General features: G+C 36.2%; 1 pseudogene across 1 annotated transcript in view; it reads left to right on the forward strand.

Annotated features, from left to right (window-relative positions):
* The window catches only part of LOC309629528 (ceruloplasmin-like), a 40,830-nt pseudogene that overhangs the window by 12,279 nt on the left and 13,900 nt on the right, over positions 1–14,651 (forward strand). The window contains exons 6-10 of the transcript in view: positions 2,742–2,907; positions 4,416–4,558; positions 4,912–5,141; positions 6,904–7,050; positions 7,669–7,922. The product of the transcript in view is annotated as a ceruloplasmin-like (transcript). The remainder of the gene's footprint in view (positions 1–2,741; positions 2,908–4,415; positions 4,559–4,911; positions 5,142–6,903; positions 7,051–7,668; positions 7,923–14,651) is intronic.

Below are 14,651 nucleotides of genomic sequence, written 5' to 3' on the forward strand. Positions count from 1 at the left end.
ATTGGGGAGGTGATAAGATTGCCTTTTGGAAAGTCAGTGACACAGTTAGGACTAGGACCCACGTCTCTGACACCTTTATCTTTACGGTAATAAACACTTTTAGGTATATAGGGATTATTTTTGTTGTTGTTTTTACAAAAAAGAAGTTTATATTCATTAGCTGGTTAGCCTTACAAGAACCCTGAGTGTCAGACAGAGCATGTATTATTACACCTTTTTTTTAAATTGAGAAAACAAGTTCCAAGAGGTTAAAACACTTACCCAAAACCCTATGAGAGGCAGGAATTATGTAGGACCAAGTAATTCTAACCCAGTACCCAGTAAACCTCCTTATTTTAGTTTATTTCCCTCTTCAATCACACTTCACATTTAATGATAGGAAGGCCTGTTATGAAGTTGTTGATCTTCTCTATTCTTAAATATGACTGAACTCTACATATAATCATGTAAATGTTTTGTTTTATTTCTCAATCAGTAAACATGATGGTTACTAGAACTGAAGAATTTTTTTTTTTTTTTTTTTTTTTTGTACAAAAATGGGGTTTACTTCTCTGAGAAAAACCTTTCTTCTTTCTAAGTCCCATACTTTGGTTAGCATCTTACTTCAATTAATTATTTAAACAACTAAACAACAAGTATTTATTGGGATTTCCTATGTGCTGTGTCCCTCCCAGGGTTGTGAGAAAAAGGAGGCCCACACACAGCTATAATAACTCGACAGAATTTAATGATAAAAAGGTTCTCACGGGCTTCCCTGGTGGCGCAGTGGTTGAGAATCTGCCTGTCAGTGCAGGGGACACGGGTTCGAGCCCTGGTCTGGGAAGATCCCACATGCTGCGTAGCAACTAAGCCCGTGAGCCACAACTGCTGAGCCTGCGCGCCTGGAGCCTGTGCTCCACAACGAGAGAGGCCGCGACAGTGAGAGGCCCGCGCACCGCGATGAAGAGTGGCCCCCGCTCGCCACAACTAGAGAAAGCCCTCGCGCAGAAACGAAGACCCAACACAGCCAAAAATAAATAAATAAATAAATAAATTTATTTAAAAAAAAAAAAAGGTTCTCACTTAGAAAGGAATATTGTTTTAACATATGTTTTAAAGGTTAAAATGTACACTCAGCCCCACTCCTCCTATTTACCTCGTTTACAGATCTTGCCTTTAAATCAGGTCTTTCCTCCTCAACTCTGCAGAAAAAAATAGGGTCAGCCTAGGCACAGTTGAGAAAGCTTCTGAAAGTTCTTTGGCTGATGGACCCCATAGCCTTCCCTTGTGTTTCTTCTCTTCCTGTGACCTACAGTTTTGGGGGGGGGGGGTTGTTTGTTTTTGGTTTTTTGTTTTGTTTTGTTTTTAGGAATTACAAGAATACATGAATAGACTTGCTGGAAAGAAAGGAAGAAAAGAAAGAGGAAGGAGCGGGGTCGGGGGGGAGCAAAGGAGGGAGGGAGAATTTGGTGGCGGCAGCAGACAGAAAGAGTGAAAGTCTAATATGGTATCTGGGAGCCACCTCATAGGACCTCCAGAGAGTTGAGAATTAAATAAGCCAGCTGATAAACTTGTGGTAGCTTCAAATTGGCCAAGGGGGAGAGTTTACACTACCAAAATTAGCAAAAAAAAGAAAAAGAAAGAGAAGAATCAGATTTTGTGTTCGCCTTTAGAGAAATGGTTTAAGAATAGACCATTAGTCCAACCCTACCCCGCTACCATCCCAGTTCCCTCTCCAGAGAATAATCCCTGTAAGCAAGTTTGCGTGAATACCTGCAAACCTGTTTACCATGCATTTTCATACAATATATATGAACATGTAGAAATTAAAAATGCACAGCTATTGTTTTGTGTTTTGTTCTACATGAGTAGATCACACTGCATATAAGTTTTATTTAATTATATAACTTTAAAAACTAGGCTATTATTTTTATATAATAGGTTTTTCTTTATTCTGCTGCTTGCTTTCTTTACTCATCCATATGCCTCGAAATCTTTTCCATGACGTTCCCTATACTTCTAACTTACTCTTTTAAACAGTTGTATAGTTTTCCATATTTGAGATGTAGCCTAACTTATTTAACCATTTGCCTACTGGTAGATATTTAAATAGCTTTCACCTTCTTGGTTCACTAACAGTGTTATAGCTAACCCCTTTTTATTTCTGTCTTTTTATGTATGTGCAAATATGTGTCTTGCTTAACTACGAAGAAGTGAAATTTTTTAATGGAAGGGTTTTTAATTTTAACAAATGCTGCCTAATTGCCTTCCAAAAAGTCTGTATTAATTTACTCTCCCACCAATGTCACTCTAAAATCAAAACACAGGACTGATGCCCTCATGGAAATATACCTGCTTTGATTTTCTTCCTGCCTGCCAACTAGTTAATCTAATAAACCAACTAACTCATTAGTAATTAATGGTAACAATTTCAGACCCATAAGGGAAAATACTTTTGGCTAAACAGACTCTCAAATTCCTCTTGGTAAGCAGGTGCCATATTCATGTAGGAGCTGTTCCAATGCTGGTTATTATTCTCCACTAATACATGTTCCTCTAACATTCATCTTGGCCTCCTGAGTTTTATACTTGTTTCATACATTTCAGGTTTTTACACAGATTCCATAAATAAAATACCTCAAATTTCTCAAAGGAAGGGGAAGTTGCAATGTTGTTGGCTACAATTTTAAAAATACATATGGACTAAGAAAAATGTTTTAATATTTTCATAACATTCTCTACTTGGGTTTACTGTTTTTCAGAAGGTATGCAGACCTTCTTCAATGTAAGGAGTTGCCAAAACCCTTTAACAGATGTTATTGGAACACAAGTTTTACATTATTATATTGCTGCTGAAGAAATTTTTTGGAACTATGCTCCATCTGGTATAGATTTCTTCATTGGAAATAATTTAACTGCAGCTGGAAGGTAATGATTCAGCAATTAAAATATTTAGAGCTAAATAAAGATAACTGGACTTTTTCATAACTTAGCTACTCCTGAAAAGATTTAGGTATCTTATAATAAAAAGATACTGATAAAATAAAGGTAGGAAAATAATTATAACAATTATTGGAAAATATTGAGCCTAGGGATCATTGCTACACAAAATTTTTCTCTAAAAGCCTTGGAAGCCACTGCCAAGAAAAACATACTGCTTATCTTTTTCTTAGAGCTAAATTTTAAAATGGATTTATTTTATAATTATGAGATATTTAACAGCACAGTGGATGGTATTATCAACTGTGTTGTTAAATATCTCATTATTATAAAATAATTTTTGTAAAATAGCAAGAGCAATTTTACAAAAATTCAAAAATATTCCTCATATGTAATTGGTACTTTCCTGCTAAGATCTGAGGATATAATTAATAATTTCTTATGACATCCTTAAATAATTTTATATAAATATTTTTTACTCAATAACACCTAAGGATATATTACCAACTGCTTCTTTAATAACCAAAAACTAAGACTAAAATACATTACTGTGACACTGGCATTTAAAAGTGCACAAAAAGTTTTTCTGATGGCCCAACTGCTAAATATATTTACCAATTTGAAGATTACAGGAGTTTCAATTCTTTTGGTCTATTGAATGAAAGTTTTATGTCAGAAAATATCAAGTTCTATAACCACCAAAAAATAATGTTTCCCATAGTATTCCTTTTTCTAATTTACTCACAGAAAATTTAAGAAAACTAAGAATGTTATATCAGGTGAATATTTTCTCTTCTTACATTTTAAGCTCATCAATAAATTCAATCTATGTAGTGGAAATTTTGTATTAATTGTGAAAAGGCTACCTGGGCTTAGAGCAAAAGTTAAATTCAACTCTCATTTTGTATTGACTAAAATAAGTATGAATTAATAGATTCTTTTGGCTTGCATGATTCTCCTGACTATGAAATTTGATCATGTCTCAGCATTGCAAGCCATCACTTCTTACTAGGGAACACTTTTCCTCAGGGGACTCCATTTTATGTTATTATAATAGAATTAAAAAGTCAAGAATGACATCTCTCATCTCAATACTATAGCATCTCAGCACAGTTGTTTTAAAAGCAATGTTTGTTACTACCTGCCTTAAAAAAAATCAGACAAGTGTTTTTAAAATTTTATTCCAAAAGAAGATGTGTAGATAAACTAGTAGGTAGTATACAGACAGACACTTGTATACACATGTATAGACAAAAGACTGAAAAAATATCCATGGAAAATGTTGACAGTGGTTATATAGAGATGGTGGGATTATGAAGATTTTAATTTTCTTTGTCATATTTTTCTTTGTTTTCCAAATTTTCTATGATGAGTATGCATTGTTTTTATAAATAAATTACAAGTACTTTAAAACAGATGCATGTAGGTTCTTGCTTTCTTTTCACATGATCACTGTAAGTTTAAACGTTCTTTGTGTATCTACTTTCTCTGTACAGTGAATCCCGGCTCTATTTTGAACAAGGCCCAAACAGAACTGGAGGAATTTACAAAAAACTAGTTTACTTTGAATACACAGATGCTTCCTTCCAAACACAGAAGGCAAAAGCAAATCACCTTGGACTCCTTGGTAAAATTATTTCATAGCTTGTGGGGTCATAAACACCATTTATACATATTCTGTGCCATCAAAAGAATATTCACCAGTTTACAGTTTTAGAGATTTTATCTCTCATCTTACAGCCTTATGAAAACAATACATGCCTATTCACCTGATTTTAAACTGCATTTTTTTGTCCCTGTAAATCCAATAAGATGAATATATCCATGTGAATTTCTAAGACCCTGAATCATCTACACCTCTTGTAACTGGGCGCATTTCTGGTTCACGGCATGATCCCTTTAATTTGTTCCTAGAAGAACCTTACCCAAGTACACAACCTGACAATGACGTTTATGAACACTGAAGACAGCGCTAACTCTGTTGGTTTCTAGGCCCTGTCATTAAGGCAGAAACCCCTTCACCCTCCTCATATGTAAATCCTAGCACAACCTATGTCTATACATGGCAAGTTCTAACAGATGTGGGTCCCACCTCCACGGACCCCAACTGCCTGACCTGGTTATACTACTCCTCAGTAAATTTTTAAAAAGACATCAACAGTGGCCTTGCAGGGCCTCTCCTCATGTGCAGAAATGGAAGTCTTGGAGAGGATGGCAAACAGGTGAGTCCTGGGATCTATGTCCAGGTATGCCTTGGTGAGAGGTTACCTGAAACAGAACCGGAAGGGAAAGGCAATGTGGCAATGGGCACCTTCAAATTCTGTGTGCTGATGTCTCCCAGTTTTACTCTTTCCTCAACTCCAGACCTGTGTCTTCTCGTGCCCAGTGAACACCCAGCCTGGCATGTTCCACGGACACCTCTAATTCCGCTTGACTGTTTTGACTCTTCATCTCCTTCTGGACAGCCACTGCCTGACCCACGCTTCCCTAAGTCGGTCCCTTTTCCTCTATTCTGTGTCTTTTTTTTTTTGGCCGCACTACACCACATGCAGGATCTTAGTTCCCCAACCAGGGATCAAACCCTGGCCCCCTGTATTGGAAGCGTGGAGTCTTAACCACTGGACCGCCAGGGAAGTCCCTATTATTCCACCAAGCCTAGGATTTCCATCAACAACTCCTTCTTTCTCAGTCACCAGCTCTCCGATACCATTGCCTCATTTGAGGCACATCACCTCTTTCTGAATTCCTGTAAACTCCTAACTCCTGTCCCCACTTTCACCCTGCTTCAATATAGCTCCACATTCCTCCCTTTCTAATCTGATTATAGCACTCTCCACCCTAAAAATCACCCTACAATTTGTTGGCTCAGAAGGCAACACATCAGACCCTGCTGTGTCCTCCAGATTCATGCTCCCCTCCCCGCCACCCTGCACACGCCATTCTGGTCTTACTGCAGAATTAGCTTGTTAGTCCCTGAGTAAGGACAGCTAATTCACATCTCTTTGATTTTGCCCTTCTTCTTTCTGTCTGGAATGGACTTTCCTCACTGTTTTACCTGCTAAAAGGGGAGACTTCTTAATAAAAAGTCGGCCTGGGGGGTCCCTTCCTTTTCGTCAAACAATATTCCCTAACTGAAGTTAGTTCAAGTTCCTGCAGGTTACTGTAGTTCCTTGTGTATGTTTCTGTTAGAGCACTTAGCCATGCAATTATTTTTACTAGCCTGTTTCTCCCACTAGTCTATAAGTGCCTAGAAACCATAAACAGGGTTTTATTAATTTTTTTATAGCAACCTCAGCCCCTCTCTGGCATGTAGTAGGTGCTCAATAAATGCTTAATGAGTGAATTTCCCTTGTTCTTCACTCACAGGTGAACTGAAATCCGAGTTCTTTTCTGCATTTGTAATTCATATGTCATAAGGCCTTATAAATCCCCCAATACAAATATATATAATTGAATGTATATTTTATTTTAAAATATGGCTATATATTTATATTCATCTACATAATGAAAGTCATAAAATCTCATAATTCTTACAGTACATACAATTTTTATATTTTACCCAAAATATAAATATATACATATATTTCTTCATAAACCCTAAAAATACAGACTTTCTAGAATTGAAAACATTTTATTTAACTAACTTCTTACAAAGCCTCCTATGAGAAGCCTCTATAAATATCTGTGATTATACAGTTTAGTTTTATGGAGTTAAATTACAGGAGGACCCTAGATTAAGAGCTTTACATGAAAACAGTCGTAGAGATTTCTCCCAACTTCTTAGTTCTGTGATAAATCCATTCACTGGGATTCATGCCTTTATATAAAATGTCCGTAAATGCGGAAGTCAATTGATCAGTTTTTCCAGGAGTCTACAGATCCCCTTGTATGGGAAATCCTGTATAAGGATCAACCATTTGACTAGATTTTGAATACGGATCATGTATATTTCACATCTATTTACTTTTCTCTTCTCATCCAGAGAAAGGAATAGACAAAGAATTTTACCTGCTTGCCACAATATTTGATGAAAATCAAAGTTATCTCTTAGATTAAAATATCAGGATATTTACCACAGAGCCTGAAAATGTGGATCCAGAGGATCCCGACTTCCAAGACTCTTAACAAGATGTACTACAAGGCAACACTTAATTTATAAGATACATGTATTAAGCAGTTGTTTAATTTCTCTAGGCCTAAAGTATTACAGATTTTTTAAGAGAGACTTACACTTTCCCCTCAGTGATTGGCTAACATGTTTCATGTTTTCTTTAAATATAATTTCACAGTAAAAATATTGCCTACTAGGGTGATTATGTTACACTCAATTTACCAAATATTTACCAATGCCTTTTTGGTGCAATACATTGTTTTAGCTATTGCTAAATGTGATACAGAAAAGTCATGTATTTCTCTATTGCCAAAGTAGTGGAGTGGATGTGTGGGGTGTTTGTTGAGTTAGTTGGTTGGTGAGTTGGTTGGTTTTTGAAGACTGTAAAGTGTGGTGGGAAAAGGATGGGTCTAGAATGTGGAGATTTGGATTCTGGTCTTAACAGTTCCATTAATTAGCTTAATGATGCTGAATAAGTCTCTCTGGCCCTAGTTTCCTCAAATCTAAAAGAAAGGGGCTGACTTGGATAATATTGAGATCTTACATGAATGAACTGCTTAATGATTAGTCCTTGGTTGAGTTTCAAGAGATGACAAGTACCAATAAATTAAATACACTTTTCTTTGTCACAAATGTCTTGCAACCATAAATGGAAACATGTATGGAAATCTGCCTGGACTGGATATGTGCTTAGGAGACAACGTTTCATGGCATATTCTTAGTGTGGGATACAGTAAAGACTTACATGGGATATATTTTTCAGGAAATAGTTTCACTTCCTTAGGAGCAAGGGATGACACCATAGCTCTGTTTCCCCACACCTCCCAATTTATGATACCCGATTCCACAGGTAAGTTGTGGATCTTCTCCATCAGCCAGAAATACGTCCAAAGTATAAAAAAGTGATGTCTTCATATGCACTGAATATTGTTTGTACAGGATAAAAAAAAGTTTTCCAAATAGCATTTAGAAAACTTTTGCCCTGCTCCATTTAATTTATAGGAGCATTAGTATATCATTTTCCTGTACACAAACCCCCCCTGAGCCCTTCCCATTTTTCTCTTCCCAGGCACCAGGCTCTAAATCAACCCATACTTTTCAAAAGCCATGAAGATGCTTTGAAGCATTTGAACTTGTTTTCATTCTATGATCTGCTGCATTTCTTACTCTTCTGTCCATTTGTTTCCCAGGTCTTCCTCCTGCATCTACCTTCCTCTATTGTCTCCTGCCTTCCTCTCTTACTCCTCTCCTTTTTACCTTTGCTGTCTAGGGAAATATTTTTACTTCAATGAAGCTGATTGTCACTGGCAATTTGTTTAAAGGCACCTTGTATCAGAGAATTGTTATGGGGATCAGAGGAGCCTCCCCTCCCCTCTGAACCTAATACCCTCATTTGTAAAATAGGGATTGTAATCATTTACAATCCATAAAAAGGAATGAACATAATCATATGAGTTAGATACAGTATAGCAAAGTGCCCGGCATATGTTAGACTTTCAGTAAAATGTTAGTTTCTTCTTTTATCCTGCAGATCTACCTTAAATAAATAAAATAAAATAAACAATCAAACAAAATCCTTCTTGGTCAAAATGTACTGGCACCTGTCGAATACTGGCTACACAATAAACAAATTACTCTGTAAATACCATGGATTGGTATCTTAACTCTTTGTGATATCACAGATTCATCTGACTACATCTTTTACATTTCAAAAAATTTTATTTTACTTTCCAAACAAAGCCTGTGCTTATGAGTAGTCAGAAGGTTGCTCAGCCATAAAAAAAAAAAGTTGCCATTTGCAGCAACAATGATGGACATTATCATACTAAGTGAAGTACGTCAGACAAAGAAAGACAAACATCATATGATATCACTTATATGTGGAATTTAAGAAAATGACACAAATGAATTTCTTTACAAAACAGAAATAGACTCACAAAAAAAGACATAGAAAACAAACTTATGGTTATCAAAGGGGAAAGGGGAATAAATTTGGAGGTTGGGATTAACAGATACACACTACTATGTATAAAATAAATAACAAGGACCTACTTATAGCACAGGGAACTATATTCAACATCTTGTAATAATCTATAATGGAAAAGAATCTGAAAAAATATATATATATTACTGAAGCACTTTGCTGTATGCCAGAAACATTGTAAATCAACTATAATTCAATTAAAAAAAATAATTTTTTAAAAAATCATCCAAAAAAAAGTAACTGGAAGAAAAAAAGAAAGATCTTTCTCCAACACTTTCTCTTCTCTGTTGTACACACTCACCCAGTGGCAAGTTATCACCCATTCCCCTCCCACTTCCTCCTCTCCTTTACCCCTGTAGATGTTTCCCTGGACTTAAAAAAAAAAGTAGTCTGCTTTTCGTTCTCTTTCCTAAACAGTATCCACCATAGTGAACACCTGGAAGTGTCAAGGGCTGTGCTATATGGAAATCATTGCTCTCTAAACAAATTCTCTTTCTCAAACCCTTTGAGTCTGAAGGGTTTGCTTCCTTGCCAGTCTTCTTCGCTCTTACCCTCCACGAAAAGTAACAGCAACCACAGAAATATGTACAGAGTTGAAAGAGAATGTTAGTGTGCATGAAGGTGCTACTAAGGAGCAAAGTCAGAACATCATGGGCATAAAATTGTCAAGATAAAAGACAGCTGGATTTCAGGTGGAATTTTCTGGTCTGAACCAAGCTGGAGTTTTTTTGTTGTTGTTGAGGTGGTTTGTTTTTGTTGTGGTCATTGTTTTGGGTTCTTCGTGGTTTTTTTTTAACATCTTTATTGGAGTATAATTATTTTGCAATGGTGTGTTAGTTTCTGCTTTATAACAAAGTGAATCAGCTATACATATACATATATCCCCAAATCTCCTCCCTCTTGCGTCTCCCTCCCACCCTCCCTATCCCACCCTTCTAGGTGGTCACAAAGCACCGAGCTGATCTCCCTGTGCTATGTGGCTGCTTCCCACTAGCTATCTATTTTACATTTGGTAGTGTATATATGTCCATGCCACTCTCTCACCTCGTCCCAGCTTACCTTTCCCCTCCCCATGTCCTCAAGTCCATTCTCTACGTCTGCATCTTTGTTCCTGTCCTGCCCCTAGGTTCTTCAGAACACTTTTTTTTTTTAGATTCCACATATATATGTTAGCATATGGTATTTGTTTTTCTCTTTCTGACTTACTTCACTCTGTATGACAGTCTCTAGGTCCACCCACCTCATTACAAATAACTCAATTTCATTTCTTTTTATGGCTGAGTAATATTCCATTGTATATATGTGCCACACCTTCTTTATCCATTCATCTGTTGATGGACACTTAGGTTGCTTCCATGTCCTGGCTATTGTAAATAGAGCTGCAGTGAACATTGTGGTACATGACTCTTTTTGAATTATGGTTTTCTCAGGGTATATGCCCAGTACTGGGATTGCTGGGTTGTATGGTAGTTCTATTTTTAGTTTTTTGAGGAACCTCCATACTGTTCTCCATAGTGGCTGTATCGAATTACATTCCCACCAACAGTACAAGAGGGTTAACTTTTCTCCACACCCTCTCCAGCATTTATTGTTTGTATATTTTTTGATGATAGCCATTCTGACTGGTGTGAGATGATGCCTCATTGTAGTTTTGATTTGCATTTCTCTAATGATTAGTGATGTTGAGCATCCTTTCATGTGTCTGTTGGCAATCTGTATATCTTCTTTGGAGAAATGTCTATTTAGGGCCTCTGCCCATTTTTGGATTGGGTTGTTTGCTTTTTTTGATATTGACTTGCATGAGCTGCTTGTTAATTTTGGAGATTAATCCTTTGTCAATTGTTTCATTTGCAAATATTTTCTCCCATTCTGAGGGTTGTCTTTTCATCTTGCTTATGGTTTCCTTTGTTGTGCAAAAGCTTTTAAGTTTCATTAGGTCCCATTTGTTTATTTTTGTTTTTATTTCCATTTCTCTAGGAAGTGGGTCAAAAAGGATCTTGCTGTGATTTATGTCATAGAGTGTTCTACCTATGTTTTCCTCTAAGAGTTTTATAGTGTCTGGCCTTACATTTAGGTCTTTAATCCATTTTGAGTTTATTTTTTTGTATGGTGTTAGGGAGGGTTCTAATTTCATTCTTTTCCATGTAGCTGTCCAGTTTTCCCAGCACCACTTATTGAAGAGACTCTCTTTTCTCCATTGCATATTCTTGACTCCTTTATCAAAAATAAGATGACCATATGTGTGTGAGTTTATCTCTGGGCTTTCTATCCTGTTCCATTGATCTATATTTCTGTTTTTGTGCCAGTACCATATTGCCTTGATTACTGTAGCTTTGTAGTATAGTCTGAAGTCAGGGAGTCTGATTCCTCCAGCTCTGTTTTTTTCCCTCAAGATGCTTTGGCTATTCAGGGTCCTTTGTGTCTCCATACAAATTTTAAGATTTTTTGATCTAGTTCTATAAAAAATGCCATTGGTAATTTGATAGGGATTGCATTGAATATGTAGATTGCTTTGAGTAGTGTAGTCATTTTCACACTATTGATTCTTCCAATTCAAGGACATGGTATATCTCTCCATCTATTTGTGTCATCTTTGATTTCTTTCATCAGTGTCTTGCAGTTTTCTGAGTACAGTTCTTTTACCTCCTTAAGTAGGTTTATTCCTAGGTATTTTATTCTTTTTGTTGCAATGGTGAATGGGATTGTTTCCTTAATTAACTTTCTGATCTTTCTTTGTTAGTGTATAGGAATGCAAGAGATTTCTGTGCATTAATTTTGTATCCTGCAACTTTACCAAATTTACTGATGAGCTCTAGTAGTTTTCTGGTGTCATCTTTAGGATTCTCTATGTATAGTATTATGTCATCTGCAAACAGTGACAGTTTTATTTCTTCTTTTCCAATTTGTATTCCTTTTATTTCTCTTTCTTCTCTGACTGCTGTGGTTAAAACTTCCAAAACTACATTGAATAATAGTGGTGAGAGTGGGCAACCTTGTCTTGTTCCTGATCTTAGAGGAAATGCTTTCAGTTTTTCACCATTGAGAATGATGTTTGCTGTGGGTTTGTCATATATGGGCTTTATTATGTTGAGGTAGGTTCCCTCTATGCCCACTTTCTGGAGAGTTTTTACCATAAATGGGTGTTGAATTTTGTCAAAAGCTTTTTCTGCATCTATTAAGATGATCATATGGATTTTATTTTTCAGTTTGTTAATATGGTGTATCACATTGATTGATTTGTGTATAATGAAGAATCCTTGCATCCCTGGGATAAATCCCACTTGATCATGGTGTATGATCCTTTTAATGTGTTGTTGGATTCTGTTTGCTAGTATATTTTTGAGGAGTTTTGCATCTATATTCATCAGTGATTTTGGTCTGTAACTTTCTTTTTTTGTAGTATCTTTGTCTGGTTTTGGTATCAGGATGATGGTGGCCTCATAGAATGAGTTTGGGAGTGTTCCTTCCTCTGCAAATTTTGGAAGAGTTTGAGAAGGATGGGTGTTAGCTCTTCTCTAAATGTTTGATAGAATTCACCGTGAAGCCATTTGATCCTGTACTTTTGTTTGTTGGAAGATTTTTAATCACAGTTTCAATTTCATTACATGTGACTGGTCTGTTCATATTTTCTATTTCTTCCTGGTTCAGTCTTGGAAGGTTATACCTTTCTAAGAATTTGTCCATTTCTTCCAGGTTGTTCATTTTATTGGCATAGTGTTGCTTGTAGTAGTCTCTTATGATGTTTTGTATTTCTATAGTGTCCGTTGTAACTTCCCCTTTTTCATTTCTAATTTTATTGATTTGAGTCTTCTCCCTCTTTTTCTTGATGAGTCTGGCTAAAGGTTTATCAAATTTGTTTATCTTCTCAAAGAACTAGCTTTTAGTTTTATTGATCTTTGCTATTGTTTTCTTTGTTTCTATTTCATTTTTTTCTGCTCTGATCTTTATGATTTCTTTCCTTCTACTAACTTTGGGTTTTGTTTGCTCTTCTTTCTCTAGGTCCTTTAGATGTCAGTTAGATTGTTTATTTGAGATTTTTCATGTTTCTTAAGGTAGGATTGTATTGCTATAAACTTTGCTCTTAGAACTGCTTTTGCTGCATCTCATAGGTTTTGGATCACTGTGTTCTCATTGTCATTTGTCTCTAGGTATTTTCTGATTTCCTCTTTGATTTCTTCAGTGATCTCTTGGTCATTTAGTAACATATTTTTTAACCTCCATGTGTTTGTGTTTTTTACATTTTTTTCCCTGTAATTTATTTCTAACCTTATAGCATTGTGGTTGGAAAAGATGCTTGACATGAGTTCAGTTTTCTTAAATTTACTGAGGCTTGATTTGTGACCCATGATGTGATGTATCCTGGAGAATATTCTGTATGCACTTGAGAAGAAAGTGTAATCTGCTGTTTTCGGATGGAATGCCCTATAAATATCAATTAAATCTATCTGGTCTATTGTGTCATTTAAGGCTTGTGTTTCCTTATTAATTTTCTGTCACGATTTAATTTCATCTTCTGTCCAGGAGTGAGGAAAATTACAGCCTTTTCCTCCACCCTTGACAGATCAGCTAGGAAACCTACAAGTCACTCCCAGGCACCCACATATAACGTTTCCATTAATCACATGGCATTTCTGTAGTCACACGATGTTTTCATATGTCAAATGGCATTTCCATACATTGCATAGTATTTCCAGAAGTCACATGTCATTTCCATACACCTAAATCTGTTTCAGTCCTGATATCCATGTGTCTATTGGAGTCCATTTTCTGGCATGGACCCTGAGAAGATGGATGTACGTGCTGACGGGGAGAAACTTTTACTTTTCTTGGCTCCTCATCGGCCTCCTGGGCTTTGCAACCCCTGGAGGGAGATCTGTTCTATCAAGTTCCCAGTGTTTTTGAGTGGGCTCTTATTTTTAGTAACAGCATCGTATTTGTTTTCTCTAGGATTCTGGCCAAATGTACTGTGCTAAATAACAAAATAGGGCCCTCTAGATTCCTTTATTATTTATACAAAAAAAAGTCCTTTTTAGAAAAGGAAAAACAAGCATAGTGTTTGAGACGGTAGAATTGCCATGAGAGGCAAAGAGTTGCTTTACTTCACTAGCATCTAGTGTCCACAAAGTCTCTTCGAGGCTCTGATTTTAGTAATTATAGCACAAGTTTAAGGAGAGTTCTTTCTGCTTAGTTCATCTCAAAATCATCTCTGTTTCAGAATTTTTAGAGCCACAAATTCAACCTGCCTCCAAATAGAAAGATGTTTTATAACAAATTATATACCTCCAGTTCTTGGCTTGGGTTGAAAAAGAGAGAGAGTAAAATGAAGGATCTTTACTTTGTGAGAGAGATAATTGCCCTGGGTCAATAAAGATGCCTTGCAGCTTCTCTCAGTCCTCCACTAGGGTGAAAGTGGAAAAGAATAAAAGGCTTAAATGATGAGGTTGGGCAAGAAAGAAAATAAAGTGTTCCACTTCTAAATTGAATGTTTTCATAGGCATTAACTGATGCTCATCGAAGTAAATTTTCTAGAGCTGGAGCTTATAAAAATTCTAGATGATTTAAAGGCAAAAACCATGTGTCATAAACCAGCAATGGTCCATTTGTTAAATGTGTTTTTGTTTCATTTGGCTGCATGTT

The sequence above is a fragment of the Balaenoptera borealis genome, assembly GCF_965194805.1.
Source record: "Balaenoptera borealis genome assembly, chromosome: 5".
Classification (NCBI taxonomy): Eukaryota; Metazoa; Chordata; class Mammalia; order Artiodactyla; family Balaenopteridae; genus Balaenoptera; species Balaenoptera borealis.